Raw genomic sequence first — 22,457 nt, forward strand, 5'->3', positions numbered from 1 at the left:
TCTGTGAAAACCAGAACTAGAAATCCTACTGTATTGTCCTTAGGGGTGAACTAATTGCTACCCTGGAAGAATGGAAGTTTTGAAATGGCTTTATAGCCTCCAGATGCTATAACACATTTTAACAAATCTCTATCTGTGTGTACAGTAACACAAATGTGATAAATTCTGGTTCAGTTTCTAGCAAAGGGGGTAGTGTGGGAACCAGAAGTCAGATGACCAGATGCATGTGATGTCATTCTGTAATCCAGCACTGAAATGATGTTTTAGTACTAGATGAGAAAAAAGTCTCAGTGCAGTCTGTTTGTGAAACCTGCCAAAGAAGGATCCCTTACCCACTTCATCCTGCCTTGCTTTATTAAGTAACCAGGACATAGCAATTCTTTAGAACAGTCAATAAAATATAGTGGGATTAGTTAAGTATTGTTTTATGTATTTGTGTGAATCTATCCATCTGTGTTATTTTTAATATTTCCTGTGTTTAGAACTCTGGTGTTTATTGTAAATAGATATTTAGTATGTTCATGTTCTTTTATTATTCAGTATTAAATATATTTAAAGTTTTTATTGTGGCTGAGCTTTTTTAGAATATTTTAACCTTTGAGAGTATTTAGATTTATTTGGTGACACTGTGGCCACTTCAGAAAGTAGTGCTGCATTGGCCAAACACTACCATTTGTATTAGTTGTAATTTTACTTAGTATAATTGGGTAACCTTGCAAAAGCATTAGAGTAGCTGGCTTTGGAGTGTCCCAGTGGCAGTATCTACCTTACAGTCTGGGCAGAGGGGCATAGTTGGTAAATCTGTGCCAGCATTTCCCAGGAGTGTGTGTGTGTGTGTGTGTGTGTGTGTGTGTGTGTGTGTGTGTGTGTGTGTGTGTGTGTGTGTGTGAAACTCAAATCTCAAAGACTGTGTGTGTCAGCTACTTGAAGCAGGGACACAGCACTGGTTTCACAGAGAGGATGGTGGAGGACTTGGCTTTGGACACACATCTGATGACTCAACTATACAGCTATGCCAGTGGGGAGTCTTATTGGGGGTCTGTAGAGAGACAAAGAGGGAAAAGCAGCCCCCTGATGGAGTGTGTTCCCTGTGTACTCTTAAGGGAAATTGTGCTTTGTATAAAGAGCTGCATCTGAAAATACTGTGTTTATCTATTGTTGTTTCAAGTGAACACCCCTCACCAGTGTCAGTGGAGAGGATTCAGGCCCCCTGATTATTGGCTCAGAGGAAAGACCTTCATATATTGGTGAGCAGTGATGGGAAATTACTAGAACTTCTGTAGAGTGTAAGCAGTTGTCACTAAAGTGTGTGCACTCTCGGCAACCACAAGGTAAATATACAAATTTCATTTTCACAACACATTTATTTATTTTTGTTAGTTTATTTTAGTCAGGGAATGATTGGCTCAGAGGAAAGACCTTCACATATTGGTGAGCAGTGATGGGAAATTACTAGAACTTCTGTAGAGTGTAAGCAGTTGTCACTAAAGTGTGTGCACTCTCGGCAACCACAAGGTAAATATACAAATTTCATTTTCACAACACATTTATTTATTTTTGTTAGTTTATTTTAGTCAGGGAATGAAGGCAAAGATGTCAGCAGAGGATTATGGCAAACTGACAAAGAACCAGTTGGCCAAGGTGTGTGAAGCCAAGGGGATTAGTGCATGTAAACCTGAATAAAGAGGAAATAATTTCAGCCTTAATCACAGCTGCAGTGTGGATTGACAACCAATCTGGTGATAGGGGTTTGTAGCCCTCAGAACGAAGACAGTCCACCTTTTCCTCAGAGGACTTAAAAATCTATCTGGAGTTAAAGAGACTTGAACTGAAGGCCAAACATTTGGAATTAAAATCAGCAGAGAGACTGCAGCATTTGGAGGCTGAAGAAAAGGAGAGACTGCGGCAAGCAAAACATATGGAGTTAGAATCAGCAGATAAACTGTAGCATTTGGAGGCTGAAAAAAATGAGAAGCAGCATCATCATGAGAGGGAGACACTGGCACTTCGCTAGGGTCATGGAGGAAATGGGGAAGGAAATAACCCCAGAAGCTAAAAATGATTATGACTACCAAAAAATAAAGAACATGGTACAAAATGCATATATACAGGTTGAATAAACTTGTACAGAAAAACAAGCAACAGATAATCAGAACAAAGTATTTTGTATCTGTTACTTGCTCTTCTGTTTAGTTTTTTCAAGCTGTATATATGCATTTTCTAAGATGTTCCTTATTTTTTGATAGTCATAACGATTTTTAGCTTTTTATTCTGCATACATACTGTTGTAGTAAATAGGTGCTTTTGTGTGTATCTCTTTAAATTCATTCACTGTTTTTGGCACCTTTTCCAGTTTAAACAGGAAGTGAAGTGAGTGTGTGATTAGTTTGTGATGAAGTTCATACTTTACTAAATGAAAGTGCTTAAACTTTTAATAAATTTGAGGTTTGTGACCATTGGAGTAATGTTTTGATCTTGTAGTTTTGGTGGAGTATGCTGTTATTCATTTTGGTTACCTGGTTGCTGTGTGTTTGTGTTTCATGAGCAGTATGTCACAAATGTTTCCTTTTAGCAGTTCTAGAGGGGATGCTGCTGCTTCTAATTTTAGTGGTACATTGGTTAGCTTCACTTTACTATTGGAATGTATGAGTCAACTAAAGGAACAAGTTGACTCTTTGATAGCTGTTTCTAAAAATGTGAACAGTGAGGAAAATGCTGGTCCCAGTCTAATGTATGCTGCTGTTTGTTCTCGGAGACTACCCACTTTGGCTTCCACTACTGCCCTTCATAATTTTGAGCCTAGGGTGCAACCAATGAGTTGTTATGGAAATTTGCAGGACTGGTTTAGTTCTAAATACTTTTTTGTCAAAATGGCTCGGAAACTCCTTTAGAAAATCTTCATGCTGCTACTGAGTATGATCTTACGCTTGATGCCAACATTCATAGATCTGAAAAGGTGCTCATTAAGTTTAAGAATCTTCAAATCAAAAATTACTTTTTGAACTATTGCATTCCCAATACGTGAGTTCCAAGGGATTTGAGGATCTATAAATATCCCAAAGGGGTATCTGCATGTTCAGTCCTGCATCGTGCACTGTTGGAATTTTTTGACAAGAGCAGAATTGAGCTTATGCACATTATCATTCAGGACAACATGTGGCAGAATTGAGCTTATGCACATTATCATTCAGGACAACATGTGGTAAAGTGACAAAGTTGGAGGATGATATCAAAATACTGGAAGAGGAGATGAAAGATTTATTGTTTTTTTGACCTCTCCAAGGATTTCTACAGGATTTTTTGGAAAACTGAGCAACATGAGATGTCAGCTTTTAAAAGGAAATAGAAAAGGATTTGGGGTAACATAAAGGATTATAAGGACAAAACTGCTTATCCAGGTCCTTGGGGCAAAAAAGGCCTTGTGAAATCTCTCCCTCACTCTGTAGTTGAGCAGGAGGGACCAGAGTACTGTGGTGAGGAATCTGCCATTTTTCAAGGAAAGCCCCCAATGGAGGTCAAAAAGACTGGAGGAAAAATAAAGCAAGCAGGGGATGAATACAAACCATCCCTAGAACTGGCATTTTTTCCAGTGTTTGTATCCCAGGCAGGCGTTCCAAGGGTTGAGTTATTAGAAATCATGGCAACGCAACTAATTGTATTGGACAGTTTGGACCCTGACACAAGAGGTATTGTTTATGAATAAGGGGATTGCAAAATTTACAATTTTTCCAGACTCAGTACTCCTCTGTGTTCGGTAGTTTGCTCCAAAAAGGTTTTAAATTTATTCCTACTAGTAAGCCTAGGGTAGTTGACTTCCTTACTGAGCTCAGACTATCTACAAGAAAGTTAAACCTGAGATGTCTTTTTTTCTGCTAATGTAGGGACTTCTTATGATAATAATAAAGGGTTATGTTTAATTAGTATACCAAGAAAAGCACCAAAAGCCACAACGAGTGGAATAAAATAAAAAGTTTAAAAAATCCCAACCAGGTACACAACAACCATGGTGCACTAAATGCTTAACTGCCTCACCACATTTTTTGTTCCAAATGGAACTTCATCAGATGCAAAACATGTAATTATAGTCAATTACCCCTTTATATACACATTTTAAAAAACGAATGAACCAATCCCGAATTCCGTCCTACCTTACAAATACTAATACATATTCATATAGACATGCTGACTAAACTAAAATAAACAATTTACTTTCATCCAACTGACAATAAAAATAATATATATCAATAAGTTATATAATCCACTAAAATCCTTTCCACATATTTAATGACCTAATGAAACATAAGTTAAAAAAATATTAAAAACTTAAATATCCCTATAAAATAAGAAATTCAAGTCCCTGATGTTAAAATTTGTAATAATAATGCTACCATCTAGTGGCTAAAACAATAATGTTTTTTTATTGTCTAAGGAAAAGGGCTGAACTAAGGAAGCTTTGGAACCTGAAATATCTCGATCAGTTCCAACAATATAAAACTCTATTTAGTAAATGCATTTGTATAAATATCAGTCCATGAGTGCAATTTCCATAAATTACCAGAAATAAATATACATAAATATCAAAAATACAAGTTTTAAAAAATATATATATAAAATATATATGTATGTAAAATTATATATATATATATATACACAAAACATATACAGACATTTAGTTGAGCTAACCATTTCATCATGTATTTTAAACCCCATAAAAATAGACATCATAGCTTAGCTGCTCTAAGTTTCAAAATGGACATAAGGGACACATTTTCATCAAACCTGGTGGTCTGCAGACATCCAGTACCAACTGCCAGTACAACTCTCTAACCTCAATTTTGTTTTCCCAATCTCATCCTCTTATGTCATAGGGAATGCACTCTAAAGCAAAGATCTTAAAAACAGCTTCTTTACAATCTCTAGTATGCTTATATAAAGCATTATTACCATCTAACCTATGGATATCACACAGATATAAACATATGTTCATATATCCTCCTCTTTAATGCCCTCTCAGTTTTTCCAACATAAAAGGAGGAGTATTTCACACAAAAAGCCACATAAATGACTCCTTTAGTACCACAGTTAACAAAAAGTTTGCTGGTCAGCAATCTATCCCTACTCACCAGGTATGAATTTTCCACATTGTGTAGATAACAACATTGTGCACACTTTCCATATTTATATGTCCCATTTTTCTTGCCATTTTCATTCCTGTACCTACTATTCTTTTCCAACTTCTGTCTTTTCTGTAAGTAAAGATAACCGGTTGCTGAAATATTTTACTAAGGTCAGAAAAGTTGGAAAACAGATTCCAGTTCCTTTGAATTATTCCCTTACTCAACCCTGAATCACTATTAAAATCTAATGTAAAAGCCCCCTTAAATCTATCATTGTCCTCTTTGTCATTAGCACCGACAACTTGTGTCCTTGTCATAGCACTCTGATTGACACCTAAAATAGGACTAAACCTGTCTGCCCTTCCATCCTTTACTTCTCTCATAACTTCCTCTACCATTTTTTCAGGATATTTCCTCTCCGAAAACATTTGCTTTAATTTAGTACATTCATTTTCAAAATCTTTCATCTTAGTGGTTATCCTAGATACTCTTAATAAACTGCCCTTTTACTAAATTTCTTTTCTGTTTGTAAGGATGAGAACTTGTGAAGTATAGGTAAGAAATGCAAAATGTTGGTTTCCTATTTACTCTAGACCCAAATAGCATTTTATTATAGTCTTTGTATGTAATAGCATCTAGATAGTTTAACTCTTCCTTTGAAATGTTATAAGTGAATTTAAGAAAATGCATGGTTCCATTAATATACTGAATAAACTCGGTTAATTTTTCATCACTCTCAATCCAAAGGAAACATAGGTCATCAAGGTAACTTTTATAACGGCACCAACAATCCTGAAAACTAGAGTTGAGGGGAAACTTTTTCTCCCAAATATTTAAAACAATGTTTGCACACACTTTTTTGTGGTGACTGGCACTGTTCACTGTTAAATTATGGTGTGAGATTAGAGTTTAAAAGCAGAGAGAGATGCGTAAAACTGTTAATTTTCTTATAACAGAAAGGTGCCTAACAAAATTATCTTTTTCTCTAATTTGGAGCATAATCGCTGTTTCATGTACTACATAGAGGATTATGATTGGGTCCCTGATCACATCTAAATTATGTGTTCAAAACAATGATGCCATGAAATTCACCTTGAGAGCAAAGCTCTGGAGGTGAATCTTGTCATCTGTGTCAAGAACACATGATAGAGGTTTATGATCAGAGACCAATCATAACTGCATGGCTTTACCAGCACCGCATATTTATCAGTTACAGAAAAAAGTATCAGAGCGTGAAGCATTTCATCATCTTTGAATGCCAGTAAAATACCTTAGCACTGCCAAACAAGTACAGCAGGTAGAAACAAAGTGCCCTCAGTAGAACTAATGGCTTTAAAAGCTTAGGCACTTTAGTCTGCCATATCTTCTGTTTAAACATGTAATAGAATGAAGTTCTATCAACTTTTAAAAGTTGTTTTACCTTCAGCCACAGTTGCTTGCCACCCAGCAGTCCCTGCTGTCAGTCTCCATCTTGAGACCCAATCTTAACAGTGCAGGGTCCTTAACAAACTTCTGTTAAGCACCCCTAAGCACTGTTAAGATTGGGTCTCATGCTAGGGAAGCATTTAACAAGTTCATCTTTTCCTTTTTTAGAAGTGCAATCACTGTGCTCTGTATACTATATGATTATTAGAACTATGGATGCCTTAAGCTTCTTTTATTTTGTCCAATAAAGTTAACAGTTGTTAAAGAATATGACAAAGCATTCAGTATATTCTTTGTGTGTGTGTGTGTGTGTGTGTGTGTGTGTGTGTGTGTGTGTGTGTGTGTGTGTGTGTGTGTGTGTGTGAATGTGTCTGTCTGTATCTGTGTTTCTTTCTTTGTGTCTGCATTGATGTGTCTATAGCAGCAGCCAAACAGTAAAATAAGAAATCATGACAAGGAGTAGCAATAAGTTCCCATTTCAATTTCTGGGTGCCATAAATGTTCGTAAAAAAGTGGTATCCATGAATGGAAAAATAGTAGATTTTTTTTGTTGTATCTGTATTTGCTTATGTGCTTGTATGATTGTGTGGCATGTATGTGTGCCTCTGTATGGGTATATCTACATATGGTTAATATTATATCCCCCAAGCATCAATTGTACAGATCACAACACCAACGACAGAAATCCAACGACTAAAGCTGGTTTTCCAGTGTTGGTATAATTACAATAAATTTGGTGTGACATCACTCTCGGGTTTACATACTTTGTCCAGTGAAACATCTTGTGGTTACCAGAAAACCAATGACATTTTCCAGAGGAAGTCATTATGGTGCGGTCACTAAGTGTGCACCATCAATTATTACTTTGTGAAATTTCTCACTTCTTAACATTTGTGTGACTGACAATTTGACATATATAAGTTTGGGCAGTTGGGGGGTGTAAGATCAGGTTTCACTTAAATGTAGTTTGTAACAGTATTCTCTTTGCATACTTCTAGAAATGCAGCCATATTAAAGCAGGAGTATTTAAGGGATGTTTCAGTACAAATGAATAACCTTCAGTCAAGAATACTGATAAGAATAAAATGTGCTAACAGAATGTGCAGTACATTAAGTACAAACAGGTTTGAGAACCAACTTAACTTGCAGAAAATTATTCAGTCATTGGTTTTAAGGGTAAAGTGACATAATTATCAATATAAGTTACCTAAAGAATAAGTAGTAATAGTTATTTAATATACTCAAGGTATGGCAGGTTAGGCTTAATTTGTTAATTGGTTATAGAATACAGTACACATTATTGTACAATAAACAAAAAGTTAAAAAGACACTGACAGGGTACATAAATGTATAGATCTCAAATTCAGAAAGCTCGGGTTTTAGTAAAAGTGCTATTACAATTACAGCACATAGATATTTACAGGATATTTGACACACAAATTAAAAATGCAGACTTCCATCACAGCACAAAAAGATTGAAAAGGTAAATGTACAGGATTATTTTTTACCACTTTAACAACATAAACAAGATAATACATTATATGGTTATTGTGCCTTGAGATACATATAGATGCACAAAGAAGGTTTATATGCATCTTGTTACTTGCACAGTTATAATTAATACATAAAGTTAGGACACTTCAATCCAAAATATTTTTAAATAATTAACAGGCCATAAATGCTCACATGACACCTTATGGTCAACATTAAAATTGCAGATTGATCCGCGGTGGTGGTGCTGGTAGTGTTGTCGCCTCACAGTAAGAAGCTGTCCGGTTCGACTCTCAGCTAGAGTGTCTTCTGTGCGGAGACATACGTGAATGGGCGTACCTTCGTTGAAGGTTGTGTGTCAGGGCTGGCAACTCGGTACGTAAAAATCAAGCCAATCATTAGCAGAATGGAGTTCCGCTGTGGCGACCCCTAACCGGGAAAAGCCGAAAGACACAACAACATTTACCAGATAAGGAAAAATTGTTTTATATTAGTTCTAGTGATCATTCTGGTATCCTTTGCAGACTATATTAATGCATTTATAAAGGACTTATAGACAGAAATTCTACTTCAGTAATATCAGAGACAATTGTTCCAGAATAAATATACCTTGCATAGGCCTAGAAATGTAAGGTCAGGCCTGTGTCTTCATGGAGAACTGTAAGATTAAGTTTCACTTAAATGTATCTTGCTACAATATTTTCTTTCCATAAGCTTAGAAATGCAGCCATATTAAAGCATATTATGGACAGAAACAGTTTGTAAAAATAGGCTTGAAAGGGCTCTTAAGCCATTAGCCTAGTAATCTCATACGGATCTATGAACCTCTAAGGAATGTTTCAGTACAAATGAATAACCTTCAGTCAAGAATAACAATAAGAATGAAATGTGCTAACAGAATGTGCAGTACATTAAGTAAAAAACAGGCTAGACAACCAAGGCTAAAGTGGCATGTAGGACTTGCAGGAAATTTACACGATATTCGTAGGAGAGATACTTTAGACACAGAAGTGAGTTTGTTAGTTAGTTAGTTAGTTCTGTCTGATATGTAGAAAGTCATTGCAGTGCATTCCTCAAAAGTTTGGTACATACACTCAAGAGTGAGTGCAGAATGCAGATCAAATAGCCTGCATTCCAGAATATTAATGATATTATTTAGAAAAAACTCTTTCGGAGTATAATGAGTCCACAAGCCATGGATATCATAATTCAGTATATTTGAGTTATCAGCACTGTTAACATTCTGAGTAGAGAATTTACATACAGTGTAATGAGTGTAGAATCTATAGACATTATAATTCAGTCTGTTTCAGTTTATCAGCATTTCCTGGAAGAATTAATATTTGATTTGGATATTATTGATATCTCCCGCCACTGTCCATAATAAAACATTCTTAACATAACTACAGTGTATGTAGACTTTTATTTTGAAATATACAAGATGATCTGGCACATAAAGGAGAAGCTAGCACTTGTTCAGCACAGTTCTAGGTAATTAACATGTAAAGACATTCATTTGATCCTCATTCCAGTTCATTCTAGTTATTTCCAATTTATGTCCAGTATTCTACAGTCCTTTCAATTCTTACATAGAGCGCCCTGTAAAAAAAAATATTGTTTTTGAGGCATTTGCATTCAGAGAGGTAGTTTCTGGCATATTTTCAGTTGGGGGTTAATAGTGGATCCATATGTTTGTGGAGAGGGGCCTATATGTTAGCTCACATACAGTGTTTCATCTGCAAAGGTTGGCTTTATGTAAATTTGATAAGTGATATACAGGATTTTTTCTATTTGCTAAGGACAGCACAAACACTGAAGTGGCCAGCCGAAACAGTTCTGCAGCAGTCTGCTTCACAGGTTTACTGATGTCCAGTAACACAGTTAAAAGAGCCTAACAATGACATTGTAAATGAATAGGTTAATAGGTTCATAGGTAGGTACTAGGCTATCGGCCCAAGGGCCTACATAAACCTAGCCAACAAGGTTTCCTGGCTTACGCCACCCAAGAAAGTTATTTTCCTCTGCCCCTGTCGAACAGAGACACAGAAGTGATCCCTGGGGTGTATTTCCTATTTCCCATCCACTCATCAAGATTTTTCTTGAAGAGTGCTAATGAAGAACTTTGCTTGACATAGATGGGTAGACTGTTCCAGAGTATGGGAAGTCTCTGGGACAGGAATTTATCCCTCCAGCATGTCCTGTTTATTGTGGTGACAAGGTTTAGGTCCCTAGAGCATGTAGCTCAGAGGGATTGGGATTTCTTTAGGTGTAGCATGTCCAGCAGCTCTGGGTTTGACATAGCTTTATATGTTAGGCAGAGATCACCTCGGTGTAGGCGATATACTATGGAGTAAAGCTGGAGTTTTTTGAGGCGGTCAATGTAGGACATTTGTTTGAGGCCAGTAATCCTCTTTGTGAGGTACGTCTGTGGCATTTCCAGCTGCTGCAGATGTCTTGTGAGGTACATTCCAAAAGGGGCATTGTACTCTATAATGGGTCTAATGAGTGTCGAGTAGAGGGGAACAATGACCTCTTTTTTCCTGGATGAGAACCCTTTTATGATGAGGTGTGCCATGTAGAAGGACTTCCTGACTACTGTGGCGATGTGACTATCAAAGGAGAGACTACTGTCCACCTGGGTCCCAAGGTCTCTTATCATGCATTCAGTGTTAAGTAGATGCTGCCTATGTGGTAGTTCATGGGTACAGAGTTTTTACCAAAGGGGATGACAATGCACTTTTTGGCATTGAGCTTGAGGCCATGGCTCTGACACCAGGCATCTGTCTCAGCGAGGCCCTTCTGTAGGATGTCCACATCATTTGGGGACTTGACTATGGCTCCTAGTTTGCAATCATCTGTGAACTTCATTAGCCAGAGCCCTTCTGTGTTAGCCTGTACTTCAGAGAAGTAGATACCAAACAGGAGAGGTCCCAGGACGGAACCCTGTGGTACTCCACTTGTCACTGCTTTGAGGTCAGATTTGGAGTCTGCAACTTTTACAGTGTGGGTTCTGTCAGTGAGCCAGTTGGCAACCCATCCTGTGATGTAAAGATTTATGCCTAGTTTAGTGAGTTTAGCTATAATTCCAGAATGCGGGATGGTGTCGAAAGCCTTGGCGAGGTCAAGATAGGCTGTGTGAACCACCTTACCCTCATCTACAGCTTTGGTGACTGCCTCAAAGAAGTCGATCAGATTCAGGAGGCATGATTTGCCTTTCACAAACCCAAACTGGGTGGGATCCAGAGTTTGGAGGTTACCAATGTCTTTGTTTATGAGTTCCATGATGATACATTCCATGGCCTTGCAGACCAGGCTCGTCAGGCTTATAGGTCGATAGTTCCTGGGGTCAGTGATGACTCCCCTTTGTGAAGTGGGATAACTGTTGCTGTGCACCATTCAGTGGGCACAAAGCCTGATGTGAGGCTATTATTGAACATGGTGCCAGTTCGTTCTGAAGTTCATGTAAAACGCAGCCTGGCATGTTGTCCAGTCCCATGGATGCTGTGTTTTTGGCTTTAGAGAGTGCAGCTTTTACCTGCGTAGTTGTGATTACAAGGACTCTGCATTCTTCATGTATAGATATGGGCCCTTTAGGGGGTGAGAGGGGGGTAAGGTTAGCACTGAACCTATCTGCCAGGATGTTGGCAATATCAGTTGGTTCTGTAATTTTCTTGCCTTTGTGCTGTAACTCAGAGCAGATCTGGGTGCTGCCACCGAGATTCTTGACATAGCTATAGAATGCTTTATGGTTGTCCTTGGAATTAGTGGCAATTTTGTTTTCATAGCTAGCTTTGGAGGATCTTATAAGGGATCTCAGCTTCTTACTAAGGCTGACCAGGGAGCTCCCCCACTCATGGGATTTTACTCTCTTTTGCAACAGTTTCTTCCTTCTGTTGTACAGTTTGTTTATGACAGGAGACCACCAGATTGGCTTCCTTTTTTGGAGGATAGCATCTTGTTTCTGTTTGGGATAGCATGATCCATGCACTCGTGTAAGTGCTTATAGAGTGCAATTGTGTAGGATTCAGCAGTTGTAACTGTATTATCCATCTGCATGGGTGTCATGAAGTTCACCACTTCTGTCTTAAGAAGCATGAAGTTGGCTTTGGAGAAATTTTTTACTGTGGTTTCCTTAATGGGGGATGGGGGCTGGGATGTGGATATCAAGGGTGATTAGCTTATGGTTGTATCGGACCAATGAGGAGTTGACTTCAGGTGTGGAATACTGGTCACACATGTTGGTAATGACTAGGTCTAGGATATTGCTGCCCCTGGTGGGGGTGTGGATAAGTTGATCCAGGGCATTGGAGTTTATGAATTCCAGAAAGCGTTGAGCTAAGGAGTTGGTACACGAGTAGTTTTCCCAGTTAATGGTGGGGTAGTTGAAGTCACCCATTATTTGGGTGTTTCGTTTAACCATAATATTTTCCAGTACATCAAGAAAAGAGGAGTGGGCATCCTGGGGCATGGTGGGGGATCTGTAGCAAGCTACAATTTGGATTGCAGTTTTGCCCAGAGTTCGTTGCACTTGGATAACCTCGGATGCATTATGCTGAGCAACTAGCCTGGAGGTGTGGATATCCTTAATGAATATGGACACACCTCCGCCTTTGGTCTTTCGGTCCAGTTTGCATGGTTGAAAAGTGTGGTATGAGTTATAGCCTGGTAGTGCAGGGGTGCTCTCTGGAGCCTTGAACCCAGTCTCAGTCACTGCACAGATATTGATGTTCTCCATTTTAAGGAGCGCCTCGAGTGAGTGCATTTTGAGATTTAGACTTCTAGCATTAATTAGCATTACCCTCAGTTTTTGCTTGCCTGTTCCTGTTATCGTAGTGAATTTGTTATTTGAACCTTGCCTAAAAAAGGCACTATAGGGGCAGCAAGGGCCTTAGCCAGTATCCAGAATCCCAGGGGCAACAGGTGCAGGCCATCTGTAACAAAGCATCGTGGTCTGTCGACCATGTCATCCCAAGCAGACAAATACTGGATCCCCTTAGAATGACACCAGAAGCTTAGCCAATTGTTGAAGTCAATCATTTTGTCCTTGTACTGCGGTATCATTTGGGGTGATGTCAGAATGCTACTCAGGGCTAGGGTCATACCTGCCTGGGCTACAAGATCGGAGATCTCTTCCATGTCTCTTTTCATGTAGTCCACGGAGGTATGTCTCAGATCATTCACACCAACATGGACAATGACAGAGTCATATTTGTATTTGTTGTGGAGTGAGCTGAGTGTGTGGGTTATGTGGTGGATCCTGGCACCCAACAGGCAGCTGACAGTAACCTTCTCCTTGTTTAGCCGGGTGAGTGGGACATCAGTGTGCCTGACTATAGAGTCACCTATGACTAGTGTGTTGAGTATGTTGTTTTGCCTTATTGGCTGTGGTTGAGTGGCACACTGAGTCTGTGGGCTATGTGTCATTTGGGTTGTGTTGGGGGATGGAGGTTGCTTGCGTTTCTGCTTTGGAGGTCTCTGTTGCTTAGACAGATTATTACTGAGATACTCTGCGAATGTTTTTGTGTTACTATGTGTGGATTTTGGTGGTGTAGATTTAGTGAGACTATGTGATGAGTGTGGTGTGGTGCAAATGTTTACCTTCTCCTCATGACTGTCAAGTTCAGTCTTGGTTAGAGAGCTTTACCTCCAGTTTGGCTAGATAAGTGCATCTCTCACAGGTTGTAGTGTTGGGTGGTAGGAGGAGAGGGTTGTCTGTGTACATGAGGCAATTTCTACATTGCCTCAAGATGCCCAGATTCATGTTCAACTTGGACAATTACACAAACAGGTTATGGTGATCGCTGTAGCACTGCTTTAGATAATCACTTCAAAGTGTTTGCTGTCACCCTCTTCCTACTATTATTATGTGGTTTGTTATCAAAGTTACATATAGAAATGTACACAGTATTTTGTCTCCAGGTTTTTCATAGGTGTTTTCTGGGCTAATGGCCACAAGGGCCTTTTTAAGCCTAGACATGCATCCCAAATCTCTGACAAGTTCTGATACCCTTGATAAGTGTAAGCATGGGCCTGGGAGATGAACCATTTACAGGTTACCTCTGTCCATTAGAGACATAGGTGCCAAACCAAGGATGGATTTCCTGTTTCCCATCCAATTGTCCAAGTTGCACTTGAATTGGGTTAGGGAAGAACTCTGCTTCACATGGATGAGGAGCCACTTCCATAGACGAGGTAGTCTCTGAGATATATACCTATCCCTCCATCAGGTCCTATTTATATCACAAGCAAGGTTTAAGTCCTTAGAATGGGTAATTCTGGTGTTGTTTGTTTTGTGAATATGCAGGAGGTCCATCAGAGTGGAGTCTGACAATGTCCTGTATGCCAGGCATATATCTCCCCTCAAAAGTCTGTTGGAGACAGAATACAGGGATAGGGCCTTGAGTCAGTCTGCATAGGACATATTACTTACACTTTGTATTCTTTTAGTGAGGAACCTCTGTGGATGTTCCAATTGTTGGATATGCCTGGCTAGGTACATATAAAAGGGGGCATTGTACTCAATAATAGGTCTGATGAAGAAAAAATCTATACTTGGTAAAACAGACAGTTATATAATGCATAAGCACTACAGACTCATTTAAATCTCAAAATGCTGAAAAACTATTTAGGATGTTCTAAAGTCTTTATGCACAGTCAGCTGATTTAAAAGTTTTTAAAGGTACAGTAATATAAAAAAAAGCAAAAGCACTATGATTTATGCTCATATAAGTTTATATCTGGTAGTAATAGCTTCACATCTTCCTAAAGACAAGCCAGTCCACCCCGTCTGACCAGACTGTTTCATCTCTGTCTCACCAGCTATAGTTAGTTCAAAGTAGATTAACCTTCTGAGATTTCTTGTGATGCACTTTTTCTTACTGGAAGCTCATGTCACAAAATCCAAGGGTCATCACTGTCAAAGAAATGAAAACAACAGTGCTGCTGGACTGCAATGACTCAGAATTCAATGAACGAAAGACTAGATGTAAAAATAGATATGCAAAGTTAAAAATGCTTTTTTGGGCTTATTGCACTGTAAGACATTACCTTCCACAGAGTCCTAATGTTACTCTGGAGCCAGTAAATTTTTTATGATCACAAAGTTTGACAAGGTCAGTAGTTAGACAATATTTTTTACCTCTTATTCAGTCAGTTTGTCTAGAGCTGGAAGGCATATTTTTCTGCAGTTTGGTGCTGTATTTTCATCTTACTGTGTACACGACACTTAATGGTTCACAATGAGTTTACATTAAAGGAGCTTGTTAAGTTATTAAATTATGAAGTCGTAATACTGGCTTATTCACACTGAATGATATATATTTTTTGAATTTCCATTCAAACTCTCTCCATTGTAGAAGTATTTCACAGCAGAAAGCATTGTTGTTATACCCAACATTTTAAACTATATACATTGTTTCAAATATTACTCCCTGCATAAAATTAAGAAATGCATAAAACAATTTTATCCTTGTCCATATTCAAGTGTCACTTGGATTTATGGATGGGAAACAGAAAATTTACCCGAGAACTGCCCCGTGTACTACTAATAGACACAGGCAGCTCCTAAATGCTTTATCATATGCATGTATCCCCCTCAAATGGTATGATCCCAGTTACTCCCATTAGGGGTAATATATAATTATCGACCATCAGATGGGTAAGGTCAATCTAACACCAAATGGGATGGGTTAATCCCACCAAAAGAGAAAATGGCTAGACTTAAAATGGTCCATAAGGGTAGCTAGCCTAGTACTTACCTATGAACCTATGCACCTATAAATGTGCATGTCACTTGAGCTGCTGTTCCTGCAGGCAATAAACAAGTTTTGTAAGAATTTCTCTAAGCAAGATGTGTGCCATTTTATATTATAGCATTGTTTCTGATGTTTTATGTTATAGCATTATCTCTGGCATGGATTGTTGAGTTGCAAAATAAAGCCATCTGTGATGTAGTATACTCACTAGAAGTTGTAAGTGCATTATTGTTAAAAATAGTGTACCATTAAAATACCCATAAGGCATTATGCTATTGGTGATTTAAATTTTGCACTTAGCATGGTTTATACAATTATTTAATTTTCCATTAATTTGGGGGAAAAAAGATTTAGCCACATTTATACAAAATGATCATTTTAAGTAAGATTGGTGCTACTTTATTTTTGTGGTAATAGTTAAGTTGATAACAGCAAAAACGATTGCATTGATATATAATGAAAAAGAATACAGCTAAAAACCTTAAACGAAAGGAATAAATTATTAAAGCTTTCCATTGCACATTTAATTTATTTAGTTCCGCTCCTTTCTTGGCTGTCCTAGCTCAGTAGTCTCAGGATGTGTTGGTTACCAACAGTTGATTTGTTGCCATTGAAATAAACTGTGGAATCTGAAACAATGAATACCACCTATGCCACACTAGTTGTGTTTCATTAGGAAGGACAGCAGTCATCCAATGCCACAAAAGTAGTAAAGCAAAAGGAATGTAGGACTAACTTGTACTCATATTCCTGCCACTTTTTTTCCAAAAAAAAAAAAAAAAAAAAGCAAGGGCTTTTTGTTTTAGTCTGTCATGTTCTGTCTTATGCATCACAGTGGGTGAGACCCAGTCTCATCCAGCAAAATTAAAGAGGAGACACAGTACATACATCATAGGATAGGGGAAGGAGAAACAGTAACAAAATATAAGTACCTAAATCATCTAAAAGTTTTACATACCCCAGACATCTCGTCAGAGAGGTGGAAGGACCTTCTTGTTAATATACACAAAGACAGTTTTGTTCTGTTAAAAAAGTCTGTGTGGTCGCAATCTTTCATGTGACAACAGCAAAACTTTCATAGGGGTCAAAATGTAATCCTTAACCACTAAATGTCACCTTTAATGTTCAGTGATAGCAAGATTTGCTAAAGAAATTAGTTTGACTGACTTGCACACAGAGGAAAAAGCAAATATCATGGAGTAAATACTTCCTTATCAATCTGTTTTACCTTGTAATTGTGTCACACCATAAATATTGATGAATGCTTTTTGCACAGTTCGTTCACTTATGCCTAACCACGTTTTAATCTTCATCTACCTTGCATTAATGTGGCCATGTTCATGAAGGATCAGTAAGTGAAAAGCTCATCAAACCATGTTTTTTGTGAACAGTACATTCTACTACCTGTCTCATAACATCTAGCTGCAGACAGCTGATTGTTTAACTGCTACAGACTGCTGTAAGTCTTTAACTAATGACTCTTAAAGTCTAGTATCACTACACCAAGAAATGCTCAAGTACAATGTAATGATGAACTGGATGGAGCTTTCCTCCTTGATTAATATTGAAGTTTTACCAGTGGAAAAAAGAATATTTAATTAATTCATACTCTCAAATTTTTACCTATCATATGCTAACACATAAATAAGCATGTGTTATTGATGTGTACAATCACAGTTTGTATTTCCTCCTTTATATTATGTTGTTCATTTCCCAGCTATAAGGTTGGGAAATAGTGGATAAAAAGGCATTCAGTCTAGAGGCCGTATAAAATTGATTTTGGACCACATTCCTAAAAATGTACTGTGGATGCATGCTTCCTCTACTAAGTAGATGATTGACCCGGCATGCTTTCCTATGAAGTTTAGTACCAAGCATATTCCTATCATCCTTAAAAATAGTTACATCTAGAAAGTCTATGTTCTTATCAGACCATTGCACTGTAAATGCCAAAAAGTGTGTGGTACTGTTTAAATAACCCACAAACTCAATCGTGTCAAAAGTACCCTCCCTTAATAGGAAGAAGTCATCTCCAAACCTCCTGAAAAATAAGATAAATCTATTAAAGGGACCTCCTACTAAATGTTCTCCTTCCCAGGTGGCTATCACTGCATTGGCGTAGCTGTTTGCTCATGAAGTGCCCATCACCATGCCATTAACCTGCCAATAGATGGATTCTCTAAACATAAACACATTGTTTTCTAATACTAGACATAGTAATTCTTTAATCTGTTCTGTTTTGATATCATTAGTACATAAGTTAGACTCCATGTATTTCAATGCATATTCTATGCCCAAATCATTAGGAATGGCAGAAATTGAACATTAACACCGGCATGGGATATCTGCAACATTTAGTTGCTTGAGCTGACAGAGAAATTGCATTGGTGCTAACCTCTATCAAAAGAAAGCATTCCGAACTCTATCAACATTTCAGTGCTAATATTTTGGACAGATATTTTTGTCAGATGCTGGAAGGAGTGAGTGTTTATTCGAGGAAACTTTTACAAATAAAACTGAAGAAACTGAACATAGATAAATGGGACTTTGCAGTAGGTAACATTTTTACGTGGCCACATTACACTAGAGCTCTCAGGGTGCCAGTAATGCAGACTAGAGAGCTATGACCAATCAGGAAGGTAGTTCATCGGAATCTAGTCAGGAAACACCTACGCCGCAAATTGAATCAGAGAAGCAATCGGGTGCTCGACGAAAAATGGTTACCACTGTAGTACAAGTCCATAGAGAGGAGATAAGAGAGTCTCCTGTTAATGGTCCAAATCTTGAGTCTTTTTTATGCCTGTCTTGTCCACAGAACATTGTCTTTCCATTGCCAATGAGGGAGAGGTCTACTAACAGAGGAGGTGGAGAACAGAGAGGCAGGAGTCAAGTACGGAACAAATGGAAGGGTGAGGATGCAGCTTTGGTGCATACACTATCAAGAAAGCTTTTTTAAATGCCAAGACTTAGTGTTGAATTTGACTAAGCATATTTTAACAGATGAAGAGTTCTCGGTATTAAATAAAGGGCTTTCATTTATGCCAAGTACAGATTCAAATCTCTCTGAAATTATATTGGACATTAAGCAGTTTACCTGCAATCTAATATTTAAATTCATGTTTGGCTGTGAGACACTGGAAACTAATCAAAGCTTGTTCAAGAAACCGAGTGCATTTATTTCTAAACTGAATCCATTGGTTCAAGCTTTTGAGCAATTATGTATAAATGATGTGTATGATTTGCATTACAAGCAGCATTTTAATAGAAAAAGTTTTAAGCACTTTAACTTGACAAAAGCAGAGTATTTGGCTCTTTGTAATTTAGAGAAAAATATGACAATTATGATTCGGCCGGCCAATAAGGGTGGGCAAATAGTAGTGTTAGGGAGAAATATGATAGTGCTATGTATTTGATGTTAAGTAATCATGCTTTTTACACTTTGATAACACGAGCAAAGGTTAATGAGATGACCTTGAAGGTGAACTCTAGAATTAAGGAGTTGAATTGTTTAGGAATGATAGATGAGAGTTTATGTCAGTATTTCACTGTCTTGCACCCCTCCATATCTATGATACAGGGATTACCAAAGGTACATAAGGACAATTCAAATCCCCCTTTGAGACCAGTTGTGGCTGGGGCCAATTGGTGTACTGAGCCTATATCTATATACATTGAGAAGACTTTGAGACCTATTCTGGATAAATCAAAATATATATTAAGGGACACAGAACATTTCCTTTGGAACCTGTATGCATATACATCTGGGAAAGGGCTGGAAAAACAAGTGTTATTAATTACGCTAGATGTAGCTTCATTATTTACCACCATTCCCAATGATTTGGGCATAGAATTTGCAATGAAATAAATGAAGTCTAACTTATGTACTAATAATATCAAAACAGCACAGATTAAAAAGTTACTACGTCTGGTATTAGAAAACAATGTGTTTATGTTTAGAGAATCCATCTATTGACAGGTTAATTTCATAGTGATGGGCACTTAGTGCGCAAACAGCTATGTCAATGCAGTGAAGGCCACCAGGGAAAGAGAACATTTAGTAGGAGGTCCCTTTAATAAACATATCTTATTTTCAGGAGCTTTTCCTATTATGGGAAGGTACATCTGACACGTTGATGGAGTTTGTTGGTTATTTAAACAGTACCACACACTTTTTGGCATTTACAGTGTATTGGTCTGATATGAACATAGACTTCCTAGATGTAACTATTCTTAAGGATGACGGGAATATGCTTGGTACTAAACTTCATAGGAAAGCATGCCGGGTCAATCATCTACTTAGTAGAGGAAGCATGCATCCACAGTACATTTTTAGGAATGTGGTCCAAAAACTATTTTATAGGGCCTCTGGACTGAATGTCAGTGAGAAAGATTTTCAACAACAGATATACACTACTAGCATAGAGGGTATGATAAAGACATGATACAGAAGAATATGGAGAATGTGATAGATATGAGAAGTACAAGAGCTAAACCCTATTTTTCTGAACAAAGACAGGACGTTAATAGCTCTAATTTGAATAGAAGACAGAATATCAACTTAAGAATGTCATTTTGCTATTCCAGCAACATCAATCAATATATATATATATATATATTTATATATATATATATATATATATATACATATACTGAATTTTGGAGCATATATTGTTTTATACATATATATTGCATATATTTTATATGGATGGATTTTGGGATGTTTTCCTTTAAATATGTAAGTAAGTTTGTCATGTGATTTTTAACTCAAGAGTTAAAAATGGTGTTTTTATATATTTTATGTTATACCTGACGAAGCCATTGGTGAAAGCACTTGTGTGTTTTATTAAAAGACTGTCTTTGAACCTGGGGTCTTGTCTATGCTGTTTTTTTGTTACATTATCTCTGGTTCTTTGGAGCGAAAGTACCTGGATACTAGTGGTGTTGTGTTTACATTTTGGAATATATTCTCAAATATGACATCTTTAAAATGATTTGCTACCATTTTTAAAAGTTCTGCTTTTGTTATGCATGTATTGCAATAATGGTATTACTAATTGTATTAGTAACTGTTATGTATGTTTATCTTGATGGAATTATTTCCTAGTTGAAACTAACAAGATAGAACTTTTGCTGGAATTCTGAAACTTATTTTTCTATGAAACTCTGTCCCCCAGCATGATATCATATTAGGTTAATAGTGCTCTTATTTTTTCCAGGGCTTTAGGCGTGACAGGATAAAAACAATGCAAATATATTCACATTTAGTTTTGTCATGTAATCAGTACTGCACTAGGTGTTTTACTATTTTATATGGCACTACTTTTCTAGGAGTTATCATTCAGTTTCTGGATTGGTGAACTAGGTTCTGTTTGTTGCACTGCTGGTAGCCTCATTCTTCTTGCAGTTCATTTTTAAACATGACACAGATGACACGTTTTGTTTCTGGGGAAATAGTTACTCATTTGTGCATTGCTGTCAGGCGTCTGAAACAAGATTCAGTGTTAGTTGTGCTGTACATAACATCAGCTGCCCAGTATATTGTAGAATATCCCTGACTGGCTTTTCACACACACACATACACACACACATACACACACACACACACACACACACACACACACACACACACACACACACACACACACACATGAAACTATAACACAGCACTGTTGCATATTTCATATATGACTCCCATGTGCGCATCACAGTCTATCTCCAAGATCTACACCTAGAACTATCATTGTTCCACCCTCTCTCTGTCACCCTCCAAATGGTTTCAAGAATAAGCCTTTATTCCCTCATAAACTGCACTACAAACCTAATCTACAGTTTCATACTACATTTTATTCATAATGTTTTGAAAATAAACAGTTCACAGCATACAGAGAAGAATTGAGACAATGCACCAAATTTAACTCTTTTGCCCAAGAGCAACTCTATATATCAGTGTACGTGTCTCTCTGTGTGTGTGTGTGTGTGTGTGTGTGTGTGTGTGTGTGTGTGTGTGTGTGTGTGTGTGTGTGTGTGTGTGTGTGTGTTTAACAATTTGTGACACAGATTCTGTAAAATCAGGTCTATATTAGTTCACTGAAGTCACTCTTCAGTGAATACACATTCATCGACCCGTATTCAGCGAAAATAACTTCTGCAATTCACTGAATACTATCATGGTAAAGAAATACTTACCCCGCAGCACAATAGACCCAAATCTAACTAAATCTAACCCACTCAACTGGGGAGCTTCGCCCACACACCTGCTGATGTGGGGGGCTATGCCCCCACCAGAGAACTATATATACCAACTCCAAGATTACACTACAGTGGAGAAAAGGGTAAGGTTTACTGTGAGGCAAGTATTTCCTTGCCCTGGGAGTATTCAGCTAATCATGGAAGTGACTTGTTGATACTGCAATAGGTATTTATATATATATATATATATATATATATATATATATATATATATATATATATGTATATAGAAAGAGAGAGAAAGAGAAACATACAGATTTTAGTATCAGCAAAAGAAGTTCATTAAATACTACCAGAACCCATACTATTTGTGATTTTATGGTACAGAGAAGGCCAGACAACCTCATCAAAATCAACCTCTCCGTCATGTGTTCTTCCTGCTTAGCTCATATAAGTGTCATCCTTGTAATGATTTAGAATT

The sequence above is a fragment of the Protopterus annectens genome, chromosome 11.part0, assembly GCF_019279795.1.
Source record: "Protopterus annectens isolate FY-2018-M chromosome 11.part0, PAN1.0, whole genome shotgun sequence".
NCBI classification, from domain to species: Eukaryota; Metazoa; Chordata; order Ceratodontiformes; family Protopteridae; genus Protopterus; species Protopterus annectens.